The sequence below is a fragment of the Melozone crissalis genome, unplaced genomic scaffold (assembly GCF_028551555.1).
Source record: "Melozone crissalis strain CALT ecotype California unplaced genomic scaffold, PUWL_Pcris_2 ptg000013l_1, whole genome shotgun sequence".
Lineage (NCBI taxonomy): Eukaryota > Metazoa > Chordata > Aves > Passeriformes > Passerellidae > Melozone > Melozone crissalis.
In genome coordinates this window covers 52,922,139-52,945,032 of record NW_026535791.1, presented here as the reverse complement: position 1 = coordinate 52,945,032, position 22,894 = coordinate 52,922,139, and positions in this window count along the sequence as shown.

Below are 22,894 nucleotides of genomic sequence, written 5' to 3'. Positions count from 1 at the left end.
TTGCCATATTCCATCTCTTATTTGCAGTTGGAAATAACAGAGAGCAATAGTCGTAAAGAGCCCTCTGTGATCAAATACTTCTTCAAAACTTTGGGATTCAAACTTGCGTAAGTACATTGCTTTAATTGCATAGAAACTCAATGTCTCATTTTTGAATTTTTCAGAAAATTCAAGAGAGACCCTTTATATAGAAATTTTCAGGCATTAATTGACATTAGGCTGTGGATAGAGAAATACATAATGATAATACAAATCTGTTCTTTTAAATAAACATTTCTCATCAGTAAATGAGACATTTCATAATTTAAAAAAACAAAAGTATTGTGTGTCCTGATTAGAAAATTTGTCTTTTCCTTTGTATAAAAGAATTAAGTAGATTTGCAATATACTCATATTTGATACAATCAAATATGATTTTGTAGTTTGCTTTCTTTGCAGATTTCAATAGTGGAATTTAAGGATTAGTAAATACAACCCAAAACTCAAATTTAACTCGGTCCAGGGTAGGTCCCCAAATTGGAAATGTGGTATTTATCTTGTTCTTAATGTAAATAAATGTTTATGGCTTTTTTCTAAAAATATTTTTTCAAATGAAGTCAGTTTCTTAAATTGATACAGAATTTTCTGTCTTTAGTTCTATGCACAATAAGTCACAAAGACTGAGAAAGGGATGGTCTCTGGAAAATGAGTAAGAAAACCTGTTTGAGCAGGTTGTATCTACAGATCCTGGGCATTACATTATATGAACCACTGTTGCTTCCCTTCCTCCTCCAGAAGTAATTTGAATGCCCAGCAAGTTCCCACAGTAGCCAGAAGGATGCAATTAAAAATCTTGTGATCTGGATGTGGCTCAAGGGCCAGCTTGGCCTTCTTTTAGGCAACATGAAAGAGCAGAGCAGTTGTGAAACTGTACTGGCTTCACAAGGCTTCCTGGTGAGACTTTTCCAAGCTCCATAGGATGTCTCGATTACTGCTTGATCACACTGTCCACATTTCCAACTAAAACAGCATCCAAGAGTCACACAGAGAAAACATTTAGAGGAAAGTAATTAAAATCCTGATCCCTAAACTGGTTGCTCTAAGACAGAATGTCCTTAGTATACTTTATGAGATGTGACAGACAGAAAATTCAGCTATGAAAGCTTTTCTTTCCATTGAAAATGCTGTGCACATGCTAATAATTTAAAGTTAAAGGTGCATACTTCCTGTGATATTTTTTGCTAGGTTTAGCAGAAATCAACAGAAATCAGCAAAGATATGAAATTTTAAGAAGGTAATAGGTATATTTTATTTACTGATAGATTAGGATAATGATAAGATAAATATTAAAGAAAATAACAAGAGATGTTCCCTCTTTGTTCTTTTTCAGTAACACAGAAGAGCAATGAAGAGAAAAAGCCAGTTCTCAAAACATAGGTATTTTTCTTAAAGCTATCTAAATCATTTATGTGATGCATTTATCTGCCTTTCTCTCTCTACTGCTGGCTGTATTACTCTCATGGCCTCTTCCATATTTCCACATATTTAGATACTAAGACAGTAAAACAAAAATTAAAATATCACTATCTTTGTGACCATCACATAGAATGATAATTTACAATTTAGATTTAAACAAAGACAAAAAATTTACTTTTACTTTTTTCTGTAAAAAATGATCAGTCAATTATTTGGTATTAAATAAAACTCACATTTTTTGAATAATCACATTTTAAATCTTTCTTCATCTGCTTAATTGGCGATTTGTGAGTGAAAAACTGGCTGAACGGCAGAGGCCAAAGTGTTGTAGTGAGCAGGTCCACATCTGGCTGGAACCAGCCAGCAGTAGTGTTCAAGGTTTGATTTTAGAGACAGTTTTGGTCAATATTTCTATCAGCAATCTGGATGCAGGAGCTGAACACACCATTAGAAAGTTTGCATCAAACTGAGAGGTGCTCTACAGATGGGATCACTGGGCAATGATTTATGGGATAACATATAGCAAGTCTAAGTGCCAAATTCTGGACCTGGGCTGGAATAATTCTGGATACAAGTAGAAGAGGGGGAGGAGCAGCTGGAGAAGGGGATCTGGACGTGCTGGTCTACAGGAGGCTCAGCAGGAGCCAGCAGGGAGCCTGGCCAGCCAAGAGGGCAAACCCCCGCCTTGGTGCATCACATGGAGCATCAGCAGCCACTCAGAAGATGTGATTATCTCGCTGCATTCAGCATTCCTGCTGCCTCAGCTTGAGTGCTGTGTGCAGTTCTGGCCCCCACAGTTTAAGCAGCAGGTGAATGTCCTCAAAAGCATCCACAGGAGGGCAACAAAGACAGTGGAGAGGCTGACGTGTCCTAGGAGGATGGAGGACTCTCAGTTTGTATCGTTTGGAAGAAATAAGGCTGAGGTATGACCTCATTGCTCTCCACAGCTGCCTGGGAAAGGGAAATGGAGAGGGATGTGCTGAGCTCTTCAGCATGGGATCCAGTGACAGGATGCATGGGAGTGGCTCACAGCTGCACGAGGGGAGCTTTAAACTGGACTTGAGGAAGCATTTCTTCACAAAGAAGATGGTCAAACCCTGAAAAAATATTCCTAGAGAGCTGGTCAGGGGCCCAGCAGGGAAATAAAAATTGGTCCAAGGGCCAATGTAGGATAACATATACACAGAAAAGCATATAGAAAAATACAGAAAAATAACCCTTATATCCTTAGCAAATGGGCTTAAAATGTCTCCCATATTTGCAACCCTGACTTTAAACTTACATCAATAGGAGGTTTAGCTGTTTTGAAATGTGACTGAGCGTTTCTTCCTTAAGTGATATGATGTACAAATAAAGGAGGAAGATATTTAGTTTAGAGGAAAGCTACACAATTTCAAGAATGGCTTTTCCTAGAGCAATTTATAGGTGTGGAAACCAAGATTTTCTCCTGGTTGCACTTTGTCAACCAATTTTCATCTGATGCCATAAAGAGAAATAATAAGTTTTTTAAAAATCTTTTGTTTTCTTAAATCTACATTAGCTCTTCTTTGGGTAATAGACCTCAGGGAGACAAACAAGGAGTTCACATATCACTAATTAAGAAGTTTCAACCAGCAGAAAATGTAAGTATATCTCAGCTAAAAATCACTTCAAAATATCACTTGACAATATTTAAATAAAATCCCACATTTTTGTTATCATTTTTTCCCCTGGCATTTCCATTTATGATCTCCAGAACTGACTGAGATTCCTACCTGGATATTTCGCAACAGTGAGTGAAACACTTTGTTGTAAAATGAATAGGAATTCCATCAATCACAAGTCAGTGCATTATCTTATCTTCACAGAGGCTTGCTAGGCAATTCCCCAGCAGCCAGGAGAAACATACCCAAGTGTGCTTCTTATGCACTCACACACACTCCCCTGATCACCAGCTAGAAAAAAGCCATATCTATAGCACAAACCTTTATTTTATCCTTATATTGAAAGGTAATTATGAAATCAAGTTGAGAGATGACTGATAATAAATTTATTTCTGACTATTTGGGCTGTATAGAATTCCAGATCATTGTATTAGTTCAAAAGATTAATTTATAGAAAATTTTCTCAAGTTATCCATAAAATTTCAAAACAATGGACAGCATAATTTTGACAGAATTATTTTTACTATATTTTCAGATACTAGTGACATTATAAAGCAATGAAGAACAGTAACATTAATATCTTCCTCTATTAAAATAGATTCATAGTATGCTGACCTAATCCAAAACACTATTTTATGCCATTTCTAGCTGTGCCCAAAAAATGTTACTCTCTCTTTAAGACCCAAAATGGCTAGATCTGGAGTTATGGGGCAGTTGGGAGGTGGCAGTTGCTTCAAAAGTTTGGGACACCCAATCCAATTTCCTCTTTTCCCTGGCAGTGTTTGCTGGAGGTAGAGTCTCCACTTCAGCTGGTTGTTTTTTTCCTGGCTTCTTCAATTGGAAGAACTACATTTTGCATTCAAAAACTGTTCTGGAATGAACTTTTCAAAACCTATCAACTTTGGGTTTTAGTGGCTTGGGGGGTTTTTGTTTCATTACTTACTCATTTTTATTACTCCCCTGTATGTTGAGACAAGTGATATGAATTCACATTTCATGGAATGTAGGCAAAATGAAAACACTGATTAAAAAAAAAACCAAACAAAACAACAATCCTATAGAACCATTTAAGCTGGAAAAGACTTCTAATAATATTGAGTCCAGCCATTAGCCTACCAGGGGAGGGTTAGATTGGATTCTAGGAAAAATTTCTTCACTGAAAGAGTGATCAAACATTGGAACAGTCTGCCCAAGGAAGTGGAGGTATCACTGTCCCTGGGAGAGTTCAAAAAAATGTGTAGATATGGCAGTTAGGGACATAGTTTAGCAGTGGCCTTGTCAGTGTTAGCAGTGTTAAGCTACGGGTTGGGCTCAATGATCTGATAGGTCTTTTCCACTGGAAAAAAAAAAAAAGAAAAACATTCACATGATATCTTCAGAGAAAATTAAATCTGTTTTGAGGGCAAAATATCTGTAGAAAAAAATGGAGCAGAACCTTTGGAGAAATCAAGTTCTTTAGCGTGATTTCAGTTTTCTAAAGATGATACACTGCTGCAAATGCTGTTTTGAAAATATCGTGGTACTGGCTATAAAGATCACTTTCTGCTGGCAGCTCATAAACTGGGCACAGAAGAGGCAGTGCATAGGTACTAGAGATTTGAGATGCAAACAGTATTTGGAAGATGAAAAGCATGAGCTGCTTGTCAGATGGCAGCAGACTAAGTGTGTATACCAATAGAAATGGAAGCTCTCTGCAATGGCTGTATCAAAATTGATATTCACTGAAAGAGACAGGAGTTTTGGTCTAAAATGTTATCTAATTCTGTATGCAAAGACTGTATCAAATTGTATTTGCACAGGCAGGAAGATCGAGAATGCTGTCATCCTTAATTCTGAACTCCCTAACTTTCGAACTTTGACATTCTTCTAACATAATTTTTCAATATAGTGTGTAATGTATAATGCATATATGCAGAAAAGGCAATTCTGGCAGTAACATGTTCTCATTTTATCTGTTGCTAGCTATTTCTTTTCTCAGAAAACTAATCAAACCCAAAAGCTTTTCATCATTCACATCAGAAAGGAATTGACTTTCTTCTATCAGTCTTAATTCTTTCTTTTTGTCACTATTAAAACAGTTATCTGTGCCAGCTAATTTGACTTTGACTTGCATTTATATACTACATTCTAATATTTGATTGTCTGAAAGGAAAAGGAAATCAAGTACATAAAAAGATTCAATCAATCTCTGTCTATTCTGCTCTCACAGGTATGGTAAAAGGGGATGCTTTCAAAAGATCTTTTTATATTACAATGATGATTGGGACCAAACTGCACTGAAATAATAAAAAATCCTCTGACTACTAGGAGCAACAATCAGAACTGACAGTCAATTTGTATTCCACCAGAACATTTTAGCATGCCATCTTATTTCAGCAAGCAGATGGTGTAACATTTAGTTCTCAGCTGTTGGGAACGTTGATGGACTCATCACTTTGGCACAGTTTGTGTTGTACTTTTTAAATAATAACACTTTTGAGTAATGGGCGAGGGCGTACGCGGCCCTATGTCTGGCTAGCTGAAGGGGTAAAGCGGCCGACGCCCCTACACATCAGAAGCCAACCCCCCTTGGCGTCTTGGCCTCGGGCTGGGCTGGATTGCGGATTGGGTTCACACAGGACGAGACGAGAGAGGAGGCGACCACTTGCTGGGGGTAAAACGTCGGTTTATTGAAGGGCCCACAGGAAGCAAAGGGCAACCAACAGGTGGAAAAACCCACAGCAAATGGCCCCGAACACGGGGGGCGGGGGGGGGAGACAGAGTTTTACAGGGAAGGGGTGGAGACGGGAGGGGAAACCCAGCTAACCAATAGGGGAACATGTGGGGAGGTACATAAGAAAACTGACACGAGAACTTATCCAATAAACATAGAACAAAGGAGGAGCCCTGGGACGCCAGCCAACCACAACCCCCAGAGAGAAGAATGTTCTAGAAAGCAGGGAGGAGTGGGGGGTGATTGACTGGGCTCAGGGAGGAGGAAAACTTTACTTATATGGTGGGATAAGGGAGGAGCAGTTATGTAACTTGAACGATTGACAACTGAAGGGGGCAGGGGTAACCATAGTAACATAACTGTCAGGAGAGCTGTGGCGGGAAAACTGGGGAGGGAAGAACCATTTTACAAGGACAAAAGGAGAATGATACATAAAATGGGGGGACACAAAAGAAACTTAAAAACGCACTACAACAGAGTAATAGACAGAAATTACACAATTCAACTATACATCCACTACTCAGCACAGGACGATGCATTATGTGAAGTTAGTGCTTTATTAACTTCAGCTAGTAACTTCAGTTTTCTGATAGTCTGAGAGATTTCATGTCAAAAATCATTAGTAATTTCATGTATTGGATTTACCTGAACTTTGTCTGAGAATAAACGTCTGAGACAACTTGCTTCTCTTTTTAGTATATAAAATATGTAGATGGTCCAGGCACTTTGACAAATTTGCCTTGTTTAAGGGAATCATGAAGATTTTTAAAAATAACAGTAAGAAAATATTTGAGCTGCTGAAAAAGTGCTCTTCTATATCTTTTATGTGATCATAGAACTTAAAAGTAAGTTACAAAAGAACAAGTTACAAAAGAACTGATTTCGTTTTAATAACACAACTATTGAAACACTGAGTCCCAATTTTTCCTTTCCGTGCTAGGTATTTCCTTGAAATCTCAGACTCTCATATTTTATTTAAGAAAAACCAATCTATTATAGCAGTCAAAGTACAGGATTAACTCACTTCTACTTGGAAAGCCTTCTCAATGATAAAATAGATTCTACTTTCCCCAAAATACATGGTGTCTGAAAAAAAACAAAGTAGTATAGAATAGGTTCCAACCACTTGCTCAGAAACAGTCATAGATAAAATCTGTTTCAAAACATATTTGCTGATTTTACATACAAGATTTTTGGCCAAGATAAACCATTGTTTAAACAGTGAAACATAAAATATAAATTTGCACTAGACAAAAGAAGAATAAAGTAAGATTATGTTACTGCTTCATAATGCCTTATAATTCAAGAATTCAAAAAGAGATTATGTAGCACACCACAAATATCCAAATAGTTCTAAACAAAGGATCACTCCTGAAAGGAGTAACTATCAATTCATTGGAAGTGAATCTCTGAAAGTTCTTATTCAACCAGTACAATTTCTGGTGTTCATATTTTCTCATCATATAGCAATTTATATAGGTAAATTTTTAAGCTATGTTCACGTAACTGTGTTAAAAATCTGTTCTCATTACACAGAAAAATAGTCTTTACAGAGCAGAATAGGCTAAATATTTACCCTTCAATATGCAACTTCTAGACCTGTATTGAGATAAGCTCTGAAGCATTTAAATAAGTCATGTTTCCTAAACTGGGAAATTTATTGTGCAGAAATGACTGTGTTGTTTGGAAAAAACCCACAGCAAAACAAAATAACCCTGAACAGCTACATCACTTTTTCAGGAGATGATTCAACTATTAATTAACACATTGAAATTACCTACAGATAAACATAATTTTTTTTCAGACACCAGAATGACATTTTTTTTAAGACAATTGGCAGGTTACAGCTAAATAGACTATAAAAGAGAAGATCTGTGAGCAGAAGCAAAGGAGAACGATGATGAGAAAGACAGAAAGAGGAGAAAAAAGTCTTTCAGTGCCAAGATGATACAAAACTTTACACCAAATTTAAAAATAGGAGAAAAAAATATTTTCTCTGACTGGGTACACTGCATGCACTTTTCAGAAACTAATTCAGAGACTGAATTACAGCTTTAGGATTAGTCAACCAACAATCCAGAAATAAAAATCACTAAATAAAATTCAATATGATGATGGTATGGGTTATGGTTTTAGGATTTGAAATTTAAATAAGTTTCCATGGTAAATTTCCAATTGCCCCAAACAATTCCTTAGCAATATCACTAAAAAATATCCCAAACATTTGCACCTTGTCCTTTTGAGGATTTCATTGCAAATCTTCAGAGAATGCATTGGACTCTGAGATAGGAAAACAATGTATTCAGGCTTTAAGAATGCCCAATAAAATGGTATTATGAGGTAAGATAAACAACACTGAAAGAAATTCAATGTCAGTCTTTCATTGTTTATCTTAACAAGATTAATGTATCAAGCTCTATAGGAACCCAAAGGAAAGTAATAAATTTTTAAAGCTTTTTTTCCCTCATGCTTTCCAGTCCCAAATTAACATTGTTGTTTTTGTAAGGGTTTTGTGGGTTTGCTTTTATTTGTTGTTTGTGTGTTTACTTGTTTTGAGTTTTGGTGGGGGCTTTTTTGGGGTTTTTTTTGGTTTTTTTTTGCTAAGGGTTCTCCAGTGGGATTCAGCAAGCAGCTCAATTTCAGTATGTTCTTACCTCAGAGATTATGAACACTATACAAGTCAGTCTGACTAAAGATGCTTCAAAGTAAGTGCTGTTAATGATCCATTTTTCACAGCATTAAATGTTTTTAAATATAGAGTTAACATTGTGTGACAATACAAAGAAATTAAGGTGCTTTGGTTGGTAATGTAATATGCAGAAGTTCCTCATGACCACTTTAGATGGCCATCCTGTCAATATATATACAATCTATTATCTTATAAATAACTGCATGTCTGAAAAAAAGACCTCATGAAGTCTTCTTGAATAATTTGTTAATTGTATATATTGTTTATATTAATGTGCTTCTCTTCTGTATGTGTTGAATGGAAAAATGGTCCAAAAAATAATTCATGCACAAATTCCACTTATATACTACAGTTTGCATTCCAGCTGGTGTAGTTGAAACACAGTGCTTTACCTCACTCACTTTTTGTTTTCACTTTCTTTTGCCTTAATTAATAGTCCAGTTTCCCACCAAGAACTTATTTCCTAAGAATAATCTCTCATGTATCTTAATGAATGTTATTTTCTTTTCACAATGAAGCATACAACATAAGGAACGATGACATGTTGTGCAGTTGTATTAAAATCTTTACATTTTTCAAATTTTTCAAAGCACTTTCTTATTGAGGTATTTGGGACATACTATTTCTTTATATTAGAGATGGAAGAGCAGGAAAAAATTTAATCCAAGTATGATTGAAGTAGTTCTATGTACATTTGTACTGATTCATAGCTGTGTATTTTATATCTTGGTAGAAAAAAATCAGATTAAAATTATTACTATCCCTCATATTTCTTAGTACCTATCACATATTTCTGTTCTTACATATTATTATATACTCTTCCTATGGTCACATAATAGAAAATAAATCTCAAGATGTTTATATATTTCCTTTGTCACTGAAATTTTATCAAATATATGTCTCTACACTAAAAAGAAACATAAGTGCTAGAGGACTTCAGGAGGAGAGAGCAGGGCTAAATTATGATCACTTCACATGGACCTCAGGAGAGAAGGGACCTCCTTGGAAGAATCCCAAGGAATAGAGCCATGGAGAGAAGAGGGTCTGAGTGACCGAGATGATATGCAAGGATCATCTCCTTCAATCTCAAAATTAGGCTGCCTCGAAGAGCCTGGCATCAAGGCAGGGTGGCAAAAGCCCCCATTGTGTGCACAATGAGTTCCTGACTAAACTCACACATCTAAAGGAAGTATAATGGAGGTAGGCTCAGGTGACCAGGGGCAGGGACAATAAATGAACAATTTCTGAGGACAGTAATGGAGTTCAGAAGGCCAAAGCTGTCATGAAACTATCAAGGGATATTAAGGGCAGCAAGAAAGGGGCATGAGGAGGTACATAATCTGCCAAAAAAATGGGAAAACTTAGGCCTCATGCTGAATACTATCACACATTTTGAAATCAAGCCTGAAGCACTCAAGTCACTATTTCGGGTAACAAATGTAGCATGACTGCATTGTAAATTGACAGGCTTTTTTCTTCTAATGCATAGTAATAATTATCAATTTTTTAGTGATTACTTTCTGTTATCCAATGCTTTCTAGTATACTTTTTCTTTTGGCTGCCCCTTCAGAGTGGATTCTCATGTAGAAAATAGTTCTTAGCATGTCTCACAAAAGTAGCTGTATTATTTGACCTTTGACTATTTTCCTTATTTTCATATGAGATATGAATATTAATTAATTTCTTTAAAATGTACTCTCACTGGAAAGCATTAAATACATTATTATGTATTATGTTTACTGACAGTATTGTATTCTTATATTTTACTCAGCATGGATATTGCAAATGTCTCAGTCAGTACAGCAAATCAAAAGATATCTAAAATTTTGGAAATTATGTCCACCAAGGGATGATTAAAGAATTCTATGTTTCCTGAAAAATTCTTTCTTACAAACGTTTTTATAAATATTTTTTTAAAATTTACTTGACCTTCCCTAAAAATAGTGTTTGAGCCTTCGCAGACCAGGATGAGGTTACCTTTTAATTTCTATTTTTTGTAACGTTGTCACGCCACAGGTCAAATAATGTATCACAACTGTGCAGACAGAAACTCTCTTTTATTATTAATGTAAGGAGCTCATCAGCTTACTTACCCAGGAACTTGCAGTAGTAACTAATGATCATGTATCTATTCACAATGAACCCTAAATCCCTTTTAAAGGCAGGGCTTTCACAATAAATTGTCAACAATTACTTTTTAAAAATACATTTAGCAAGTGTGCTGAATAACTCTGAACCAACCAAATTTTTGAGTCATTCTACCTACAGTAAAGACAACCACATTTCATGGGACACCTGTGAGATTGGTTGCTCTCTTCTGTCACTGTTGATGTAATTATATACAGATACATTCTGTTCCTCATTAGATAACACAACTTTAGTCATGCAGATCCATTGCTGGCTTGGGCTACATCTAGATTATGTATCTCTATATTTTATCTTTTTAAATCTATATTCTTTTGACAAATTCATATTTAACATAAAGCAGAATGGTTTCATTTAGGACCATACTTTTCAAATTCAAAAGCATGATGCTGTCATTTCTACATCTGTAGGGACATGAATGTACAAAGGTAGTATATTTGCAATGGCACTTGAAAGAAGAATCTCCAAGTATATTGAAAAATTTCTATCCAGAAATGAGTGGGATAAATGATACAATTTTGTCATTCAGAGCACATTATATACACTACATGCAGAAGAATAGAATTGAATTTTCTTAAATCCAAAATACATGTAAATTTATCTTCAGAAAAATATATGTGCATATATCACAGAAAACACATTGAAAAAAACCCCAGAAACTATGTATAAGTAGGCCAGAATTATTCTTATGTGTGTATGTATATATGTATACGTACATGTATATGTATATGTATATGTATATGTATATATATACACACTTAGAAAATCTCTTTTGATAATTTCCTCAAATTATTGTCCAATTTGCATTTAGTTCAAGGAAGAACTTGAATGAAAAACATCAGAAAGAAGCAGATAGTTTATATTCTCAGAAAAGATGGATTCTTCAGTTGGAAAGAGATTCCTTCCCCTAGTTGTTCTCACAACATTGTGAGTGCTGTACTCCTGCTACAAAAGTTTCCACTGCCACCTAAAGTATCCAAAGAAAAGTCTCTAATTTTATAAGATTGCCTATTAAAAAGCAGTACCAATGAAAAAAATATTCCCCACTAGGTGAAAATCAATAGTTTATGACATATTGCATAATACTGCATATTAATGTATGAAAAATATAGCTGCATATACACGGTCAATGCTGAATGTGAAAACTTCATTTAAAACAGGAGCAGTGTAAGGTCATTTTAGCATTCCAACTGTGATTAAGAAAGAATTGTAGACATGCATAAACATTCATTATTTTGATAAATGTGGACTAAGATATTTTACCCATTTTTGCCGCAACTTTCCAATCAGTAGCACAACTCTCTTTGATCTTACTTGTAACTTGATCAAAAACTCCATAAAAAAATGAGCCATGTTATAATTTTGCCTACAATACTTCAGAAATATTATTCAGAATGTTATTAAGAAATACCTCAATATCACGTGACTAGATATTCTGTCAACTTGCCATTTTATAGGACCATAATATAATGCAAAGGGGAAGGGTCCTCTGGAGGTTTCTGTTCCACAAGCCAACCTTGTGCATAAAATAAGGGCCAGAATCCCCGGGTCTTTTCTAGTTGGGCCTTGAATGCCTCTATGGATTGGGACTTCACAAACCTCTCTGGCAAATATTATAAATGCTTATTTACTTTCACTATTGTGCTGATTTCAGATGCGTCAGAGTTCAGGGTTCCATCCAATCTGACCTTGGACACTCTAGGAATGGGGCACCCACAATTTCTCAGGAAACCTGTTCCAGTGCCTTATCAACCTCACAGTGAAGAATTTCTGCTTAACACCTAATCTAAATCTCTCTATTTTTAGTTTAAAATTGTTCCCCCTTGTCCTGTTTCTATCTGCCTGCATGTAAAATCACTATCCCTCTTCTTTATAAACTTCCTTTTAGTATTGAAAGGTTGAAATGAGATGTTTTGCAGCCCTCTCTTCTCCAGGCTTAGCAACCCAAACTCTCAGCCTGTTTTCATAGGCAAGGAGCTCAAGTCCTCTGGTCAGCTTTGTGGTCTTCCTCTAGACTGGCTCTAATAGGTCCCAATTCTTTATTTTATTGGTGACCCCAGAGTTGGACACCCTGTGCCAGGTTTGATCTCACAAGAGCAGAGCAGAGGGGCAGAGTCATCTCCCTCACCCTTCTGCCCATGCTGCTTTGGATTCACCCAGGATATTGGTTTTCTGGGCTGCAAGTGCACATTGGCAGCTCATGTCCAGCTTTTCATGAGCTCATGTCCAGATTTTCACCAGAATCCCCAAGTCCTTGGGGATTTTTATCAATGAATTCTTCTCACAATCTGTACTCATGTCTGGGACTGCCCTAAAGCAGGTTAGGGTTGTGGAACTTCCTGAGGTTCTCATGCCAAAATCAAGTCCCCACTACTGCAGCTCTCTGGAAAAGCTGAAATGATAAGCCAAACAGCTTTGAAACAAGTTAAAGACACTGACTGATGAAAGCAGATACAGTCATTAATGCAGTCCATCTCTGTTTGTGGAAAATATTTTAATAGTAGGTTATGTGATAAAAGTTCATTATACTTATATTGAGTATCCATCTACACCTTCAGCACTGTTTGAAACTGGGGCAGGGATAAGAAGTAGCCTCTGCTCTTGCATCCACTTTCCCACATGCTAAGTGCCTATCTTGTAGGTAGCTGGAACAGAACAAAGCCTTTCATGTCTACAAAATGCTAAACAAGTGAAAAACAGAAGAAACTATGAGGATGTACTTAAACCTTTCAAAACAAGGGAAGAAAATAGGTGGGGAAAATATAATTTATATGTAGATCATCTGGAAGTTACAAGTGAATGTCTTTGGGGGTTTTCTTGGGGGTTTCTTTTGTTTGGGATTTTTGGGTTTTTTTGGTTTTTTGGGGGAAGAGGGCAGATGAAATTTGATTGGTTATTTGGTTGGGGTTATTTAAGGTACAAATTGTTTATTCCTATATTTCCCATGATCAGTTATTTATATGACACCCATGAGGTTTTCCTTACATTTTCACTGGAACTACACAGATTACCCAATTCAAGCTTGTAAATATACCAAAAGGTAAGACAGAACATTTTTCTAGCTTTTAGATGGAGGGTATCTCATTTAACAGTGAGTAGAGGTTGAAAGAGATAGCATTTTTGGACTTTTTTGCCCAGTTTTATGAACCATAATTTAGATACTAAGATGCTTCATAGTTTTCATACTCACATATTCTTCTGGATTGACATGTCAAGTGCTGACAGTATGACATTTTGGATATTCATCTATCTTATTTCAGTGATCTGCAATGTGTGTGGAAATCATAAATCTTTGCTCTGCTCATTTACAAATTTTTCAGGCAGTGTTGTGTTGTAGTGTGTTTTTAAATTTCTTGTTTTGTTCCCCCATTTTATGTATTATTCCCCCCCTGTTCTTTGTAAGATGGTTCTTCCCCCTCCAGTTTTCCCGCCACAGAGCCTTTGGCAGTTATGTTACTACGGTTACCCCTGCCCCCGTTATTTGTCAATCTCCCAAGTTACATAACTGCTCCTCCCTTATCCCACCATATAAGTAAAGTTTTCCTCCTCCCTGAGCCCAGTCAATCACCCCCCACTCCTCCCTGCTTTCTAGAACATTCTTCTCTCTGGGGGTCGTAGTTGGCTTGCGTCCCAGGGCCCCTCCTTTGTTCTATGTTTATTGGGTAAGTTCTTGTGTCAGTTTTCTTATGTACCTCCCCACATGTTCCCCTATTGGTTAGCTGGGCTTCCCCTCCCGTCTCCACCCCTTCCCTGTAAAACTCTGTCTCCCCCCGTGTTTGGGGCCATTTTGCTGTGGGTTTTTCCACCTGTTGGTTTGCCCTGTGCTGCATGTGGGCTCTTCAATAAACTGACGTTTTACCCCCAACAAGTGGTTGCCTCCTCTCTCGTCTCGTCCAGCGCGAACCCAAGTCCGCAATCCAGCCCAGCCCGAGGCCAGGACGCCAAGGGGGGCTGGCTTCCGATGCGCAGGGGCGTCGGCCGCTTTACCCCTTCAGCTAGCCGGACTTAGGGCCGTGTACGCCCTCGCGCAGTGTTGCTCAGCCCAGTGTTATTTATTTATTACTCTGAGTTTCATCACAAACCCCATATCTTGAAGCACATATAATGAAGCAAAAATACCATCTTTTTCTGCACATTTGGTGCAATGCATACTGAATAGTAATTATGAGAATTAGGAGTATAATTCAACTAGTAAATATTGCCATAGTTATAATTGGGTTGTATAATTTGAGTAATACAGATATTCCAGTCTATCAAATATGTCTTGTGTTTGGTTTTATTAAAAAAAATACCAAAAAAAAACCCAGATAGGCAGGAGATAGGATGGGGTGAGGGATGAAAGTGATAGGCTTTTTATATGGTCTGAAGTAAAATTGGTGAAATATTATCATGTTTTATTGACATAAAATAAATTACGTTACATGATAGTCAGTAAAAAATACTAAATAAAAAGGTCAAAATAAAATAAAATGTTTTCAGTACTGCCTAACTGAAGTGTTTGAATTAATTAGAACCAAAATTAAGTTTAGCATTTATCTATTCTTCTTTTATGGTTTCTATATTAAGATAAATAGTTTTAAAATCACAGAAATGTAGGATATGAAAAAAGAAATTGCATTCAATTCTAATCATACTCAGCTAGGGTTTCCCCAGAGTTATGCTGGGGAAAGAAAACCAGCCAAACAATTTGGAGGCTGTGCAAACTCAGTCCTCATGATGGCTGCAGCCATGTTGTAACTCTCATAGAGGAGACTATTGTCAGCATAGCTCCCTGGTTTCTCAGGACTCAGTAGCTTGTATTGAGTTGTTTTTCCACTATTTTTCGCCAGAAGAGATTGTTTCTCTTTATCCTTTCATGAGTCCTTATGAAGTAAATGGAGGGTTGGAGAGTGAACCATCTCAAGCATTGCAATGATCATCCATCCTGCATTAGCATTAGCTCTCTCCTTGGTTTCTTTGCCAGCTCTAAGCAAGACTTGTGCTAGCCCCAAGGCAACTCTGTTATGAGAGATGTTGGCCAAGATAATGGTGTAACTCTTGGATCTAGAAATGAGTCCTTGACATGAAGGACTTGAATGTTACTTGTTTCTCTTATTTAAGGACTGCTACTCCAGACACTTTCATTTTGGGGGGGTATTGGTAGTCATTGTTCATTGGTATCAAAGCTGTAAGGAATTTGGTTCTCTCAAAACAATAGCAAGAAGGTTGCAAGTGCTCAGGTTGTTCCAGATAATTCAGTGAGTACTGTTTTATGTTGAATTATGCCAGTGATCCATGAAAAACTCAGTCTGTTGAAATGAAACTGTGTTTTCAACAGTTTTCATATATAAACATTAATTCTTATGAATAGATATGTGTGTCTGTGTGCATGCCTGTGTGCCATTGCTTGCCCAGAAAATCAAATGTTTGATAAAATCATAAAATATCCTGAGCTGGAAGGAACCCACAAAGATAATGAAAGCCCAGCTCCTGGCCCTTGCACAGGACAGCCCCAATAATCACAACATGTTCCTAAGACCATTTTTCCAAAAACTTCTTGACCTCTGCCAGGTTTGGTGACTACTTCCCTGAGGAGCCTGTTCCAGTGCCCAACCACCCTCTGGAGTTTTTTTTCCCCTAATATCCAACTAAACCTCCTCTGACAAAATTCAGGCCATTCCCTCAGGTCCTGTCACTGGGCACCAGAGAGAAAGGATCAGTGCCTGCCCCTCCTCTTTCCATAAAAAGGAAGTTGTAACTGCAATGAGGTCACCCCTCAGTCTCCTCCTGGATGAACAAACCAAGTGACCTTGTTTTGACATTTCATCTAAATGAGAATGCAAACACTAACATATTCTCTTAAGTAAACAACATTTCTTTTAGTCTAAAAACCAGTACAAGTTGCTCTCAATCACTGCATTTGGTCTGCTAGAATGAATGTGACCTCTTCTGCTGTTACATTAATAAGGTTCTCTTCTCTAAACTAATCCTTTGGGATGTACCAGTGTAATCGCTTGTCTTCTGGCATTCTTTCCATGCCAAAGAGCAATTGTTATGTGAGGACTTTTTTAACCTCTTTTTTTTCCTGTGAGAATGAACTATTCAGTCCTGTTAGTTCATCAAGAAAAAAACTGGAACGTAGGAAATGGACCAGCTCCAAGGTCAATATCGGAATTAATAGGGAATATAGGATGTTTCAGGGAAGGCATAAAAACAATTTGTATAAAGAATGACAGTGATTTATAATTTGAAAGAAAATGAAGAAAAGCAAAAAAGAAAAAAAGGAAGAACAAATCCAAGAAAGAGAATGAAAACACAATTTCATTGTTGTGGAAATGTGTTGCTTCAACAGTGACAAACTCTAGTGTGGGGACCTGAGATCAGTCCTGCAAGTCTCTCATGCCAAAGGAGCAAAGTGGAGTAGCAGTCCAAAGTCAACACAAGCTTGGAAACCCTTCTGGATGTTAATTTTAGGAAGCTTTGCCAAGGAATCTCTTGCATCACTGACAATATTGTCAAATGGTCTGACTTCAGTCAGAACTGATCTGCATAATAAAGAATTGTTTCCTGACAAACTAATAATACCTCCCTAAATTAAAAAGATTTCCAATTTTCACCTACAGATGCTTATGCATTAATTTTAAAATTAAAATTAAATTTTAGCAAAATTTGTGGGAACAACAGGCACATACAATACCATTGTGTGTCTCTCCATTTTGTCTACAGATCCCCCTTGTGATTGACTTGTAAACAATTCAAACTGCATTTATGAGATATTTCAAAGGCAATTGAGTCCCTATAATCTTATTGAAAATTTGTGACATCTTGGAGGAGTCTCAGATTTGTGCCTTCATTGAGGAAGAAACAAGAGGAAATGAAATTCATGTATATTTTTTTTCTCGTTGTGTCAAAAGGACAGCTTCGTTTCCTGGCCAGACAAATGCACATAACTCTCGCCAAATTGTATCATCTGTTGTCTTTTCTTTGGTGGAAAGAATTTCTGGTGACAGCAGAGAGCAGAAGGGAGAATTAGTGTGACCCTTGCTGTGAGGAAAGGGTGACAGGTAGCAAACCAGGCAAAACTGAAAGTCATCTGCTTTTTCTTGCTGTGCTGCTAATGAAACAAATTACTTCACTGAAATCTTATGAGCACAGAAACATTTTAGAAATATTTATAGGATTCATGTCTATCTGCATTAATGTCATTTTCATGCTAGAACAACATCATTTCAGTTTCTGTGCTCTTTAAAAGTACTAACTTTTATTATTCAAAATTCCCTCTTACAATTATCATACACAATATAATATCTCTATTAAGAGATATTTTGAAACTAAAATTAAACTATAGTCCTCTTTCCCCTTCTTGTAGGCTTGTGGTTCATAAGGAGTTGTTGGAGTAATTGGAAGGAGAGAAACTTCCTGTCTGTTGTACCATTGCCTATCATGGATGAAATAGGAATTTTCAAACTGATGAAAAAAAGTCTCTCCAAAAGAAAATCAAACAAAAAAATCTCCTTATCCCCCATTGTCCAGTGTATTGAAATTTTTTACCTAGAAAACTCTGCTGCAGCACACTAAGCTTAAGTTCAAAGAAAGACTTTAATAATTCATATCAGATTATTATGCTTACTTTCAGTTCTTTCTCCAATAAATAAAAACCTTCTCTGTGGTCTGCACCATTGATAGCTAGAGAAAGATCTTTCTAATCCTTACACCCTGTCTGTTTTATGCAGAGAGAAGGACCTTTGTTTAGCTTCAAATCACAAATGACTATCAAAACTAATATATATATTACTGTGAAACATTATAATTTCGACACCATGAACATTTTATTACTTAAAATCAGTAAAAATGTAGTCCATCACTATTTGAGATTTCTAGATCAAATATGGATTGCACATATTCGTATACTGTTGCTGATTTATATCAGGTAATTGTCAAAATCACTCCCACCATAGATAATTAACCTTTTGTGAATTTCTTGTAAACTGTTTTCCTGAAATTGCAACGGTGACAAATGGCTGATGTTCTTTTCCCTCTATTCCCTCAAGAAATTGAATAATGAACTTTTGTTTTGCAGTGAAAATCTCATTTTGCTTCATAGATCCTTGTTACTGTGCATGTTTGGTTCTCAAGAGAATGTTTTGATACAGAAATATAACATTTCATATGAAAAAAAAGCACCACTTTCTCAGACTTCAAAGAAGCCTGAGCGCAGTTGCGGAGGGAATTCTTTTCAGTATTATCGCTCCATAAAATATATTGATTTCAGAGCTCCTATCTGTTCCAAAGAGAATACTTTGTGGGATCTTGTTCAGCTCCTGTCCTCCCCAATGGCACTGGCAGAATGTGTTACATTTATTCACAGTACTGAATGAGGGAAAGAAAGAAAAGGGAAATACACAGCTATTAATATTTAGTACAACTGCAGTTCACTCACTAACAAAGGAAAAACAATGAACAGGGAGTTGGAGAACCAGCAAACATAAAGTGATTTATAAATAGAATCTAAACAGATGCAACATAATCAAAATCAAAGATGAAACTGCTGGGGAAAACTCCCTCAAAATATCAAGATCATTCCTGCTGGACAAATATGTATGTTGAGGGATCAAATTAGGATATAGTAAAGCAGGATTCATGCTACCAAGATAAGAGTAAAATATAGCATCATCTCAACTTAACCTGCTTCATAATCTTTTTTGTTTCTTTGTTTGAGGAATATCGTCAGTGTCTAAAATAGAGAAGCGTACATCAAAGATTCTCCTCTGTGTTTATGCTGGACAGACACTTGCCAGGTCTTAATCTGACCTGTTTTAGACATATATGTCATGGTAAGATGAATGAAGATTTCAGAGTACTTCAATTTTCAGAAAAATATCCTAGCAGAAGCAGCTCTGATGTAAGTATGCATATTCAATGAGATGAATTTCCTAGCCCAAGCAACATTCAGCTTTCCTGTTCTACTGCTCCTCACTTCCATATTACTTTAACCAACAACCAGACCCTGGTAAAAGGGATCTTAATACCCAGGAATCCAAAGGAATATATGCTTTAAAGAACTATTTCAGTATAGTATCTTACCACTTTACGACTCTGAGGACAGGTGTTTGACATTACCACTACTGGCATTTTCCTTTTTCTCTCAAATATTTTGGACATTATAAATGTTGAAATGACACCTTTGGTCAGTCCTTCTAAGGTGATAAGATCGGGAAAATTTTTGGCTGTTTAGGTAATGTCTCATTACTGCAGCAAACTTGCAGCTGAATAAACTTTCCATGACTCTTATGGCTTTCTTCTGATGGTTAGGGAGGGGAGGAAGATTTTGTTATTTTTTTTCCCTTTTTCATCTCATTGTAAGTATAGTTAAACAGAGACTGTTGGAGACAGATGAACTGAACAGATCTGTTGGTTCACTACCTGTAGGAAATACTAAACTTTTCTGTTTAAGCTTAATGGGAGTGAACTTGAGGTGACAATTTTCAAGTGTTCAAAATATCTCCTTGTAAACTCAGTCAAATCTGCAAAAACTTCTTAACTTCATATAGAAAATGAAATTATATCTTCAGAGGATCTTCCTTTCTGATTCAGTCTGATCATAACAGCACTACTGCTGTTCTAAAAATCTAACTTTAGAATTTTCACTATGAAGAGATGTATTTTCCAAGCAGCATTTTAAAACTCTGTTTCATTATGTCTATCCAGAATTCAAAACTCAGTGATCTTTGTGGGCTGCATCTCACGGGAATTCTGGAAGGTGTAAGTAACCAAGAGTGACTGAACATCAAGATTACAGTTTCTTCTCTGGAAAAGATTTTAGTCATGAGGAAAGAATTGCATAAGGACACGATGACAGCAAGCTAATACATTCAGTAAGAACAACTCATCCAACCAATGATAGTATCAAAGGAAAAATGGTGAAATATGTATCTCATTAAAAAAACTTGTTAAAACTGGACCGAAAATTTAGTGAAAATAATGAACCTCTTAATTGAAAAGGCACTTCGTTCTGAAAAATATATTAACATTTTAATATAAATAAATAAAAAAATTAATAACATAAATAAACTTGAAAATGAGGTTCAAGGTGACTATAAATATCTTGTGCTTTCTGCCCAATATCCTCTTCTTGTGCAACAATCTTTCTTTTACAAAAATTTATTTAGTCATTACATAAAACTGGAACTAAAACTATTATCATATTGTATAACAAGCATCAACTATTCTTTCAAATAATTTAAATAGTGTAGGAGATCAAGAGGTAAAAAGGAAAGTACACATCTTTCTGTGCAGAGCCTGTCTCAACATTGGAGCAGGAGAGTGAAGTTCATTCCAGCACTGATTGCTATGAGCATCATGGGTACACTTTGAAAGAAAAGGAAGAATAGTATTGAATATGAAGCTAATGAACAATCTGTCCTCATTGTAACACATGAAAATGCCATCCTTTGAGGTATCACTTCATTATTTTTTTATGATTTTTGTGCTCTGAAAACAACTGATTGTACAAAAGGAAACAAAAGGGAAATCAAAAGAGAGACAGACTTGTATATCTAGAAAGACAAAAGCAAAAAGAGTCATACTGACAAGGACTGCAAAACATACATTCTTGCATCTGTAAAAATGATTTCTTTTTGTCCTGTGTTTTTTTCCTATAACTATACCACAAGGAAGGGATTTTCTGATCCTTTCTACAATCTGACAGTGATGAGACTATTTAGACTATAAACATCAGTCTGTTTGTAGGCCATAGGGAAGTTTAATAAGCTGTCTGACAGAAAAGCATTTAACAAACCCATGCTTTGTTCTGAAAACATGCAATACATGTAAGGACCATAAAAAGACTCCAAATACATTTGCTTCCAAAACAACTGTATTCTTTAATGCAATAGAAAAATTTAACTATTTCAATTTACAGTTTTGTTTTTTTGTTTAGCTGTGTTGCTTTCTATTAAGTTAGGAAATCTAATTTTAAAAAAAGTTAACCATCTGTGGAAATATTTAATGAAGTACAGTGTTTCACCATGCCCACAGATTGCTTTGCTTCATAACATATTCATATATTTTGAAAATATGTTTTCTCCCTGAGAGCTTATGATCAAATATGAAACAAGGTATAAATGGTAATGACAGGCAGCTAGATGGTATAGCTCACTAGGAAAACCTCCTACATGAAACTCATGGACAATTATGTACTTAAGACTTTGCTCTTCTTTAATTTCAGTGTTTCAGTACATGAAATCTGTAGTTTAGAAGAAGGCTGATTGTTCTCTGTTCAATCTTATAAGAGAATAGAAAAGCTTGAGAGAGCTCTGCAGGAAAAAAATGCATTGAGCACTCATATTTGCAACTTTATCTGCAACTTTATTTTTGTTTCAATATTTGAATTAAAAACCACTTTCAAAACTGCAGGAGTCACTTCTATATCACCTTTCGTAATATTTCTTGTTCTGCTTGCTGTCCATTAAAGAAGTAGTAACAAAGTATTATAAATATGCTCTTTGATGAATATCCTATTACCTGACAAGGTACTGCATCAGCCTAAACTTTCAGAATGCAATTGCTTAACAGACCCAGCAACAATAGAATGAAACAAAGACAGAAAAGTGATAGATAATTCAAAAAACTTATCTGGATGGCCAAGTATCTGACACTGGCATATCAAAGAAATTACAACACTAATATCTCTGTTCTGTTCTTTAGGTTTCCTATGGGTGGCATATATATTGCATGGCGGATTTTATTGAAATGCATGTTAAATAACCATATTATCCACAAGTAATGCTGCTCAGTCAAACTCCTGATGTCAGCTCAAATGACTACCATGAAACTCTTGAGCTCAATCACTTACTGGGGTAAGTGATTGCAATTTTATATGACAATGAGATATGAATATTTCAGGAACTTTTTAAGAAATTCATCAGTATTTTGTTTTTACCTCTCAGACTTTAAAAGCAATACTTTGAAACTACGGTTTAAATATAGGACAAGAAGAATTTAGTCCTTTAGTAGAGAAGTACTAAAATCATATAAACATAATGATCCAATTCATTATGACATGAGGGTCTAAAATTTAATTTTTTTCAAAGTTGTATTATTATTAGCAAGGACAATGTGATAGTCATCAGTAACTAGAAACTATTCTACTCAAAATTACATTTGCAAAGGAACAAAACAAGGAAATAAAAGGAAAAATTTTGCAATTAGGATTGCAAAATCACTGTAATTGAAATCCAGCCTGGATATTCATGTCAAAGACGGGTTTAC